The sequence below is a fragment of the Cherax quadricarinatus genome, chromosome 49, assembly GCF_038502225.1.
Source record: "Cherax quadricarinatus isolate ZL_2023a chromosome 49, ASM3850222v1, whole genome shotgun sequence".
Taxonomy (NCBI): domain Eukaryota; kingdom Metazoa; phylum Arthropoda; class Malacostraca; order Decapoda; family Parastacidae; genus Cherax; species Cherax quadricarinatus.
This window is the reverse complement of record NC_091340.1, coordinates 17,926,515-17,937,488: the sequence shown is the minus strand read 5'-3', so window position 1 is coordinate 17,937,488 and position 10,974 is coordinate 17,926,515.

Sequence of the window (10,974 nt, the reverse complement as noted above, 5' to 3'; positions counted from 1 at the left end):
CTCCCATCAAGGCAGGGTGACCCAAAAAGAAATAAAATCTTCCCCCCCAAAAATACTTTCATCATCATTCAACACTTTCACCTCACTCATACATAATAACTGTTTTTGCAGAGGTGCCCAGAACACAACAGTTTAGAAGCATATACGTATAAAGATATACAACATATCCCTCCAAACTCCCACTATCCCAAACCCCTCCTTTAAAGTGCAGGCACTGTACTTCACATTTCCAGTACTCAAGTCCAGCTACATAAAAATGCAGTGGACCCTCGACCAACACTATTAATCCGTTCCTGAGAGCTCATCGTTAATCGAAATAATCGTTAGTCGAGTTAATTTTCCCCATAAGAAATAATGGAAATCAAATTAATCCATTCCTGACACCCCAAAGTATTGAAAAAAAAAATTTTTACCATATGAAATATTAATTTTAATACACACAAACTGAAGAAGACATGTACAGTTACATGACACTTACCTTTATTGAAGATCTGGTGATGATTGATGGGATGGGAGGAGGGGAGAGTGTGGATGGTGTTAGTGTTTAGAAGGGGAATCCCCTTCCATTAGGACTTGAGGTGTCAAGTGCTTTTCTGGGGTTACTTCCTTTCTTCCTTTAATACCACTAGGACCAGCTTGAGAGTCACTGGACCTCTGTTGCATAACATATCTGTCCATAGAGGCCTGTACCTCCCGTTCCTTTATGACATTCCTGAAGCGTTTCACAACATTGTCGGTGTAATAGTCACCAGCACGGCTTGCAATAGCTGTGTGAGGGTGATTTTCATCAAAACAGGTTTGCACTTTAAGCCACATTGCACACATTTCATTAATCTCTGAAGTAGGCACAATGGATTCCACAACTGGCATAGGCATCTCAGGGTTAGCCCCGAACCCTTTTATTTATTTATTTATTTATATATTAACAATTTGAGCACACATACAGAGGTACAAAAAAATACAGATAAGAGCAGCATGCCAAAGCCACTTATACTATGCATAGCATTACGGGCTGGCTTAAAATTAACTTAAGATTAACTAAGCAATGATGAAATCAGTGATAAAACATTAATGTAAACAGATTACTATAAAGCACAAGTGAGTATTACAAAGACAGGTCATATGGTTGCATGCATTGTTGTACATTCAGTCGTATGGAGTATTCTGTTAGGTAGTGTATTTAAAAAATAATAAAGTTAGATTGGGTTTTAGGTTTAACATTTATGTGATATAATTGTGAGAAACATTTAAGATATACAATTTATAAGGTTCAGTTATTCAGTATTTATTTGGTTTTGGGTGAGTAAATGATCTTTGAGAAGAGACTTGAATTTATAAACAGGTAGTGTTTCTTTTATATTTACAGGTAATGAATTCCAGATTTTAGGGCCTTTTATGTGCATTGAGTTTTTGCATAGTGTGAGATGGACACGAGGAACATCAAAGAGTGATCTGTGCCTTGTGTTATGGTCATGTGTTCTGTTGAGGTTGGCAAGGAGATGTTTGAGGGGAGGGTTAACCCTTTGACTGTTTTCGACGTATAAATACGTCTTACGAGCCAATGTTTCTGACGTGTATATACTCAATAATTCTAGCGGCTTCAAATCAAGTGGGAGAAAGCTGGTAGGCCCACATGTGAGAGAATGGGTCTGTGTGGTCAGTGTGCACCACATAAAAAAAATCCTGCAGCACACATTGCGTAATGAGAAAAAAAAAACTGATCGTTTTTTTGGAATAAAACGCCGACTTTGAGGTGTATTTTCGTATAGTATTTATCATTGTATTCGCGTTTTCATGGTCTTAGGTGATAAAATGGAAAACATATTACAGAAATAGAGATGATTTTCATTACTTTTACGATGAAAACGACCTTGAAACTAAGCTCAAAGTAGCGAAAATGTTCGATTTTTACCAATGTTGAAGAGTAAATAAATCACACCACACGTCCAATACACGTCAACTAGGGAGTCTAATATTCTTTCACTAGTGCACTGATATTATTTATACCATTTTTACAATAATGCAGTCGTCTGCATAACAGTAAATTTTGTATTTTTTTGTATGAATAAAAAATCAAAATAGAAAGCAATAATAATATAAGAGGGGCCTAGAGATGTGACTAATGAACAGAGCATATGTTATTTTAGTGCCACGAATGTCTACCTTGTTTATTCTGGACCCTATTTTGAAATTGGCATCTTTTTTATTTTGCGTGAAATTGGCCAAATTGCCAATTTCTGACCACCATATTGGGTAGTCCAAATTAGTAAATGGGAGGTTTCTTGTACTCAGCTGATAGATAAAATGGAGTTCTAAAGAAATAGCTATGAGTTTGGTCAACTGGAACAATGGAATTGGCTGAAAATTGGGCTCAAAGTCGGCGAAATCGCCGATACGCATATGTCGCCGAGACCGCTAACTTCGCGGGACCATAATTCCACGAGTTTTCGACCAAATTTCGAACTTTTGGTGTCATTACCATCGGGAAAAGATTCTCTATCATTTCACAAGAAAAAATAATTTTTTTTTTTCAAAAATTGAGCGACATAGAATGACAGTTTCAGAGAGGGGCCTGAAACAGTCAAAGGGTTAATATCAGAGTTAAGTGTTCTATGTATGTAATACGTGCAGTAATAAGTATGGATGTTTTGTATGGTGAGTAGGTTTAGTGTATTGAATATTGGTGGAGTGTGCTGCCTGTAGTGAGAATTTGTTATCATTCTAACTGCAGCCTTTTGTTGGGTAATTAGTGGTCTGAGATGGTTAATTGTTGTTGAGCCCCATGCACAAATTCCATAGGTGAGATAGGGGTAAATAAGAGAGTGATATAGGGCCAGAAGGGCTGACTGTGGAGCATAGTACCGTATCTTCGATAGTATGCCTACAGTCTTGGAAATTTTCTTAGAAATTTGTTGTATATGTGTATGAAATTTGAGTCTATTATCAAGGTGGATTCCTAAGAATTTTCCCTCTGTTAGCTTTGTGATAGGTGATCTGTTTATCATTATGTTAAGAGGGACATCTGTAGCTCTGTTACCAAACTGAATGAAGTAGGTTTTGTCAATGTTTAGTGTAAGTTTGTTAGTCCTCATCCAGGTAGATATTTTCTGTAATTCGGTATTTACAGTATTGGCTAGCGTGACTGGGCTCGGGTGGGAGAAGACGTATGTAGTGTCATCTGCAAATAGTGTGGGTTTGAGTAATTGCGAAGCATTTGGTAGGTCATTTATGTATAGGACAAAGAGAAGAGGGCCAAGGACACTTCCCTGTGGGACACCAACTGTAATTGGTTGTGCAGAAGAGTTTGCCCCATTTGCATACACATATTGGCTTCTGTTGCTGAGGTATGACTTGAGGTAGTTGAGGGAGTGCCCTCTTATACCATAGTGTGACAATTTTACGTGGAGCAAGTCATGGTCAACTGTATCAAAAGCTTTACGTAAGTCAATGAAGATCCCCAGTGGGACTTCTTTTTTCTCTATGTTTTGTAATTTCCATACTAATTCTCACCCTTTTTATCACAGGGTTGGCACTAGAAGCTTTCTTGGGGCCCATGGTGACTTATTTTGCAGGTGCAATCACTAAAAACGCTGTGATAATATGAAATGTTCCGATTGTATGTTTGGATGCGACCGCGGTGGCTGGCTTGTAAACACTGGCACCCACGGGACAAGTGAGGCGTGCTCAGCGTTGGTCGAGTTTTTTAGTGCTAGTCGAGGCAAAATTTTTGCGTTAAAATGTATCGCTAGTCGGATTTAATGTTATACGATGCCAGCGTTGGTCGAGGGTCCACTGTAACCGGTTTCCCTGAATCCCTTCACCAAATATTACCCTGCTCACGCTCCAACAGCTCGTCAGGTCCCAAATAACATTCATCTCCATTCACTCCTATCTAACACACTCACACATGCTTGCTTGAAGTCCAAGCCCCTTGCCCACAAAACCTCCTTTACCCCCTCCCTTCAACCTTTTTGAGGATGAACCCTACCCCACCTTCCTTCCCCTACAGATTTATAAGCTCTCCATGTCATTATACAGTGGTCCCAGTAATCGTCCAGCCTGAAAGTCATCCATTTTGGAAATAGTCCCGTTATTTCGTCTAAACATTGGCTCGCTAAAGTAGGAGAAACTTTTAGAGAGGGTGTGGTAGGTAAGTTTGGGGTGCCAGGTGTAAATGATAATGGGAGCCCTTTGATTGAACTTTGTATAGAAAGGGGTTTAGTTATAGGTAATACATATTTTAAGAAAAAGAGGATAAATAAGTATACAAGATATGATGTAGGGTGAAATGACAGTAGTTTGTTGGATTATGTATTGGTAGATAAAAGACTGTTGAGTAGACTTCAGGATGTACATGTTTATAGAGGGGCCACAGATATATCAGATCACTTTCTAGTTGTAGCTACACTGAGAGTAAAAGGTAGATGGGATACAAGGAGAATAGAAGCATCAGGGAAGAGAGAGGTGAAGGTTTATAAACTAAAAGAGGAGGCAGTTAGGGTAAGATATAAACAGCTATTGGAGGATAGATGGGCTAATGAGAGCATAGGCAATGGGGTCGAAGAGGTATGGGGTAGGTTTAAAAATGTAGTGTTAGAGTGTTCAGCAGAAGTTTGTGGTTACAGGAAAGTGGGTGCGGGAGGGAAGAGGAGCGATTGGTGGAATGATGATGTAAAGAGAGTAGTAAGGGAGAAAAAGTTAGCATATGAGAAGTTTTTACAAAGTAGAAGTGATGCAAGGAGGGAAGAGTATATGGAGAAAAAGAGAGAGGTTAAGAGAGTGGTGAAGCAATGTAAAAAGAGAGCAAATGAGAGAGTGGGTGAGATGTTATCAACAAATTTTGTTGAAAATAAGAAAAAGTTTTGGAGTGAGATTAACAAGTTAAGAAAGCCTAGAGAACAAATGGATTTGTCAGTTAAAAATAGGAGAGGAGAGTTATTAAATGGAGAGTTAGAGGTATTGGGAAGATGGAGGGAATATTTTGAGGAATTGTTAAATGTTGATGAAGATAGGGAAGCTGTGATTTCGTGTATAGGACAAGGAGGAATAACATCTTGTAGGAGTGAGGAAGAGCCAGTTGTGAGTGTGGGGGAAGTTCGTGAGGCAGTAGGTAAAATGAAAGGGGGTAAGGCAGCCGGGATTGATGGGATAAAGATAGAAATGTTAAAAGCAGGTGGGGATACAGTTTTGGAGTGGTTGGTGCAATTATTTAATAAATGTATGGAAGAGGGTAAGGTACCTAGGGATTGGCAGAGAGCATGCATAGTTCCTTTGTATAAAGGCAAAGGGGATAAAAGAGAGTGCAAAAATTATAGGGGGATAAGTCTGCTGAGTATACCTGGTAAAGTGTATGGTAGAGTTATTATTGAAAGAATTAAGAGTAAGACGGAGAATAGGATAGCAGATGAACAAGGAGGCTTTAGGAAAGGTAGGGGGTGTGTGGACCAGGTGTTTACAGTGAAACATATAAGTGAACAGTATTTAGATAAGGTTAAAGAGGTCTTTGTGGCATTTATGGATTTGGAAAAGGCGTATGACAGGGTGGATAGGGGGGCAATGTGGCAGATGTTGCAAGTGTATGGTGTAGGAGGTAGGTTACTGAAAGCAGTGAAGAGTTTTTACGAGGATAGTGAGGCTCAAGTTAGAGTATGTAGGAAAGAGGGAAATTATTTCCCAGTAAAAGTAGGCCTTAGACAAGGATGTGTGATGTCACCGTGGTTGTTTAATATATTTATAGATGGGGTTGTAAGACAAGTAAATGCGAGGGTCTTGACAAGAGGCGTGGAGTTAAAAGATAAAGAATCACACACAAAGTGGGAGTTGTCACAGCTGCTCTTTGCTGATGACACTGTGCTCTTGGGAGATTCTGAAGAGAAGTTGCAGAGATTGGTGGATGAATTTGGTAGGGTGTGCAAAAGAAGAAAATTAAAGGTGAATACAGGAAAGAGTAAGGTTATGAGGATAACAAAAAGATTAGGTGATGAAAGATTGAATATCAGATTGGAGGGAGAGAGTATGGAGGAGGTGAATGTATTCAGATATTTGGGAGTGGACGTGTCAGCGGATGGGTCTATGAAAGATGAGGCGAATCATAGAATTGATGAGGGAAAAAGAGTGCGTGGTGCACTTAGGAGTCTGTGGAGACAAAGAACTTTGTCCTTGGAGGCAAAGAGGGGAATGTATAAGAGTATAGTTTTACCAACGCTCTTATATGGGTGTGAAGCATGGGTGATGAATGTTGCAGCGAGGAGAAGGCTGGAGGCAGTGGAGATGTCATGCCTGAGGGCAATGTGTGGTGTGAATATAATGCAGAGAATTCGTAGTTTGGAAGTTAGGAGGAGGTGCGGGATTACCAAAACTGTTGTCCAGAGGGCTGAGGAAGGGTTGTTGAGGTGGTTCGGACATGTAGAGAGAATGGAGCGAAACAGAATGACTTCAAGAGTGTATCAGTCTGTAGTGGAAGGAAGGCGGGGTAGGGGTCGGCCTAGGAAAGGTTGGAGGGGGTAAAGGAGGTTTTGTGTGCGAGGGGCTTGGACTTCCAGCAGGTATGCGTGAGCGTGTTTGATAGGAGTGAATGGAGACAAATGGTTTTTAATACTTGACGTGCTGTTGGAGTGTGAGCAAAGTAACATTTATGAAGGGGTTCAGGGAAACCGGCAGGCCGGACTTGAGTCCTGGAGATGGGAAGTACAGTGCCTGCACTCTGAAGGAGGGGTGTTAATGTTGCAGTTTAAAAACTGTAGTGTAAAGCACCCTTCTGGCAAGACAGTGATGGAGTGAATGATGGTGAAAGTTTTTCTTTTTCGGGCCACCCTGCCTTGGTGGGAATCGGCCAGTGTGATAAAAAAAAATAATTGGCTCGCAAATGGTCTGTTAACTCGCTAATTGTCTTTCGTCCTGGACGCGTACTCATGGCTCTGAGCTGCCTCGGCCTCCCTTCCCAGCCAGTGTACCATTGTTTACCAGTAAGCGATGGTCCCCTCACTTGTTCATACGAAATATTTCATAATATTCCATTCATTTTAGTGCTTGCAAGTGCTAAATAAGCTACCATGGCTCCAAAGAAAGCTCCTAGTGCCAAGCCTTTGGTAAAGAAGTTGAGAAATACGACTGAATTTAAGAAAAAATCACTGAACAATATGAAAGTGGTGTACGTGTGGGCAAACTGGCCAGGATGTATAACAAACCCCATACAACCATATCTTCCATCGTGGCAAAGAAAAAGGAAATCAAGGAAGCTGTTGTTGCTTGGAGAAAATTGTGGCCAGATTGTATCCACATGAGGGATTTTGAATGGTTTGTAGCTGACCCCTGATGAGCCTATGTCAGTTGTGAAATCTATTGAGGCATTGGGGAGTTCCATGGGGTTGAATGTGAGTTTGGAGGATGTGGAAGAGTTGGTGGAGGACCGCAACGAAGAGCTAACCACTGAGGAGCTGCAAGAGCTTCAGCAGAAAGAGTAACAGATCGCAGCTCAGAATCTTGCTGCAGTGGAGGAGGAAGAGAGATGGAAGAAATTGCCTTCTTCAGAAATTAAGGACTCGATATTGCGTTATAAGGTTTTATTTGATGATGTCCCAAAGTGTTGCACATTAGGGATTCATGACAGATGTAAGCATTAAACAAAGAAGTAGAATTTATGTTGTCCCATGGACTCACAGAGCGGAGTAAAAGCCTGTGGTCCTCACCCTGTATCTTAGTTCCAAAGCCCAATGGAACTTACAGGATGTGTACTGATTATCGTTAACGCTTTCACGGTACCGGATGGATACCCACTACCTCGTATTGATGATCTAATAGAGTATCAGGAGCCACGTACGTTACCCGCCTTGATTTATTAAGGGGTTATTACCAAGTGCCACTTACCAAGCAAGCCCAAGAAATATCTGCATTTACCATACAAGGCGGATTATTCAATTATCGCGTTATGCCCTTCGGGTTGTGTAATGCGGCCTCCACCTTTCAGCGCCTGATAAACATATTGACCAATGATCTAGAAGGAGCAGAAGCATATCTAGATGATCTTGTCATATATAGCAATGACTGGGAGCAACACTTAATTCGCCTTGAAACTTTATTTAAAAGTTAGAAAAATGCAACTTTACGGAAAATTTGGCCAAATGTCAGTTTGGACAAGCAAAGATTAAATATCTCGGTTTTTGTATTGGCCAGGGCGAGGTACTGCCTGTTGATGTAAAAGTTAGAGCCATTACTGAGTTTCCTGTCCCTCAAGATAGAAAATCTGTACAGAGGTTCCTTGGAATGGCTATTATCGACATTTCTGTCCAAATTTTTCTCATGTTGCATCTCCTCTTACTGAGCTAACAAGTAGTAAGGTGAAATTTCATTGGTCGAACGATTGAGAGATAGCATTTAATCGGTTGAAGCGGTTGCTTTCTTCATCACCTATATTGAAAAGTCCTGACTTTAATCAACCCTTTTACTTACACATTGATGCTAGCGGTTATGCTGTGGGGGCGGTGTTACTCCAGAAATCCCCCTCTACTGATATTTTACATCCTATATCTTATTTTTCTTCAAAGTTAAAATGTCACCAAAAGAATTACGCCACAGTGGAGAAAGAAGCTCTTGCCCTAGTAATATCTTTGAAACATTTTGACATTTACTTAGGAGCTTCCTCCCATAAGATTATGGTATTTTCTGATCATAACCCATTAATTTATATTAATTCTACGAAATCAAAGAACACCCGGATTCTCAGGTGGGCTCTGAGGATCCAACCTTATTTGATTAGTATTCAACACATAAGTGGAACCCTTAATGTAATTGCTGACGCCCTTTGTCGTCCTTGAAAAGTACTTTAAGAATGTAAAGTTAAAATAATGAGTTCTCTCAGAACCTAATTTATATATTTTTCTTTAATAATGTTCTTTTATATTGGCAGTATGTGATTGTAATGAGAACCATTTCATTGATAAGATGGAGTGTTGAGTTAAGGTCTGACATGGGTTGCAACTTGATAGTCTTACGTCACCCTCTGTTACTTCATATTACGGAAACTCCTACTCTCGATTTGTGATGGATGCCACACCTGATATAGTTCTTTCGGCCATTGTCCCAGGAGTTCATCTTCCGGCAAATTACCATGCTGATCGACTTCTTTGGTCTCCATTCTTCTGTCGTCCTACATGCCTTATTAACCAAGAGGAGGCATACTGTAAAGAAAATATTACTGAATACCCTTGCAAACTCCCTACTGCGACCTATTGTCGTATGGGTGGGGGGGGTGTTGTACCTTGGAGATAGGTCATCCTGTAATATTTAACCCTTTGACTGTTTCAGGCCCCTCTCTGAAACTGTCATTCTATGTCGCTCAATTTTTGAAAAAAAAAAAAAAAAAAATTTTTTCTTATGAAATGATAGAGAATCTTTTCCCGATGGTAATGACACCAAAAGTTCGAAATTTGGTCGAAAACTCATGGAATTATGCTCCCACGAAGTTAGCGGTCTCGGCAACATATACGTATCGGCGATTTCGCTGACTTTGAGCCCTATTTTCTGCCAATTCCATTGTTCCAGTTGACCAAACTCATAGCTATTTCTTTAGAACTCCATTTTATCTATCAGCTGAGTACAAGAAACCTCCCATTTACTAATTTGGACTACCCAATATGGTGGTCAGAAATTGGCAATTTGGCCAATTTCACGCAAAATAAAAAAGATGCCAATTTCAAAATAGGGTCCAGAATAAACAAGGTAGACATTCGTGGCACTAAAATAACATATGCTCTGTTCATTAGTCACATCTCTAGGGCCCTCTTATATTATTATTGCTTTCTATTTTGATTTTTTATTCATACAAAAAAATACAAAATTTACTGTTATGCAGACTACTGCATTATTGTAAAAATGGTATAAATAATATCAGTGCACTAGTGAAAGAATATTAGACTCCCCAGTTGACGTGTATTGGACGTGTGGTGTGATTTATTTACTCCTGAACATTGGTAAAAATCGAACATTTCCGCTACTTTGAGCTCAGTTTCAAGGTCGTTTTCATCGTCAAAGTAATGAAAATCATCTCTATTTCTGTAATATGTTTTCCATTTTATCACCTAAGACCATGAAAACGCGAATACAACGATAAATACTATACGAAAATACACCTCAAAGTCGGCGTTTTATTCCAAAAAAACAATGTTTTTTTTTTTCTCATTACGCAATGTGTGCTGCAGGATTTTTTTTATGTGGTGCACACTGACCACACAGACCCATTCTCTCACATGTGGGCCTACCAGCTTTCTCCCACTTGATTTGAAGCCGCTAGAATTATTGAGTATATATACGTCAGAAACATTGGCTCGTAAGACGTATTTATACGTCGAAAACAGTCAAAGGGTTAACTGCTGTCTGAGAATGTGATCATCACTTAATATTATAGCGCGAGTCTCCATTTATAGCTAAAATAGAGATTTTCAGCGTTATATTATTATCTGTCAATATACAAAATATACCATGATATAATTACAGTGGACCCCCGCATAACGATTACCTCCGAATGTGACCAATTATGTAAGTGTATTTATGTAAGTGCGTTTGTACGTGTATGTTTGGGGGTCTGAAATGGACTAATCTACTTCACAATATTTCTTATGGGAACAAATTCGGTCAGTACTGGCACCTGAACATACTTCTGGAGTGAAAAAATATCGTTAACCGGGGGTCCACTGTATTATTATTACTTTTATTGTTATTATCGATATCGATGATTTTATTTATTATTATTGTTAGGTAGGATTTCTCACATGCATATAGAACAAAAATGTCAGGAAACCATCAGGTAAATTGTTCACTTGTTCAAGCCTAGCTTACTGAGGTTTGGGTCACGTGATCCAACCTGATGACGGGTCAACAGACTGGCACCTAGCCCTGACTACTGATCATATATTTGTTCTCCCTTAGATTCACTCAGTTTGAATTTTCTTGAGAATTAGACTTAAGAGTTGGCTCACA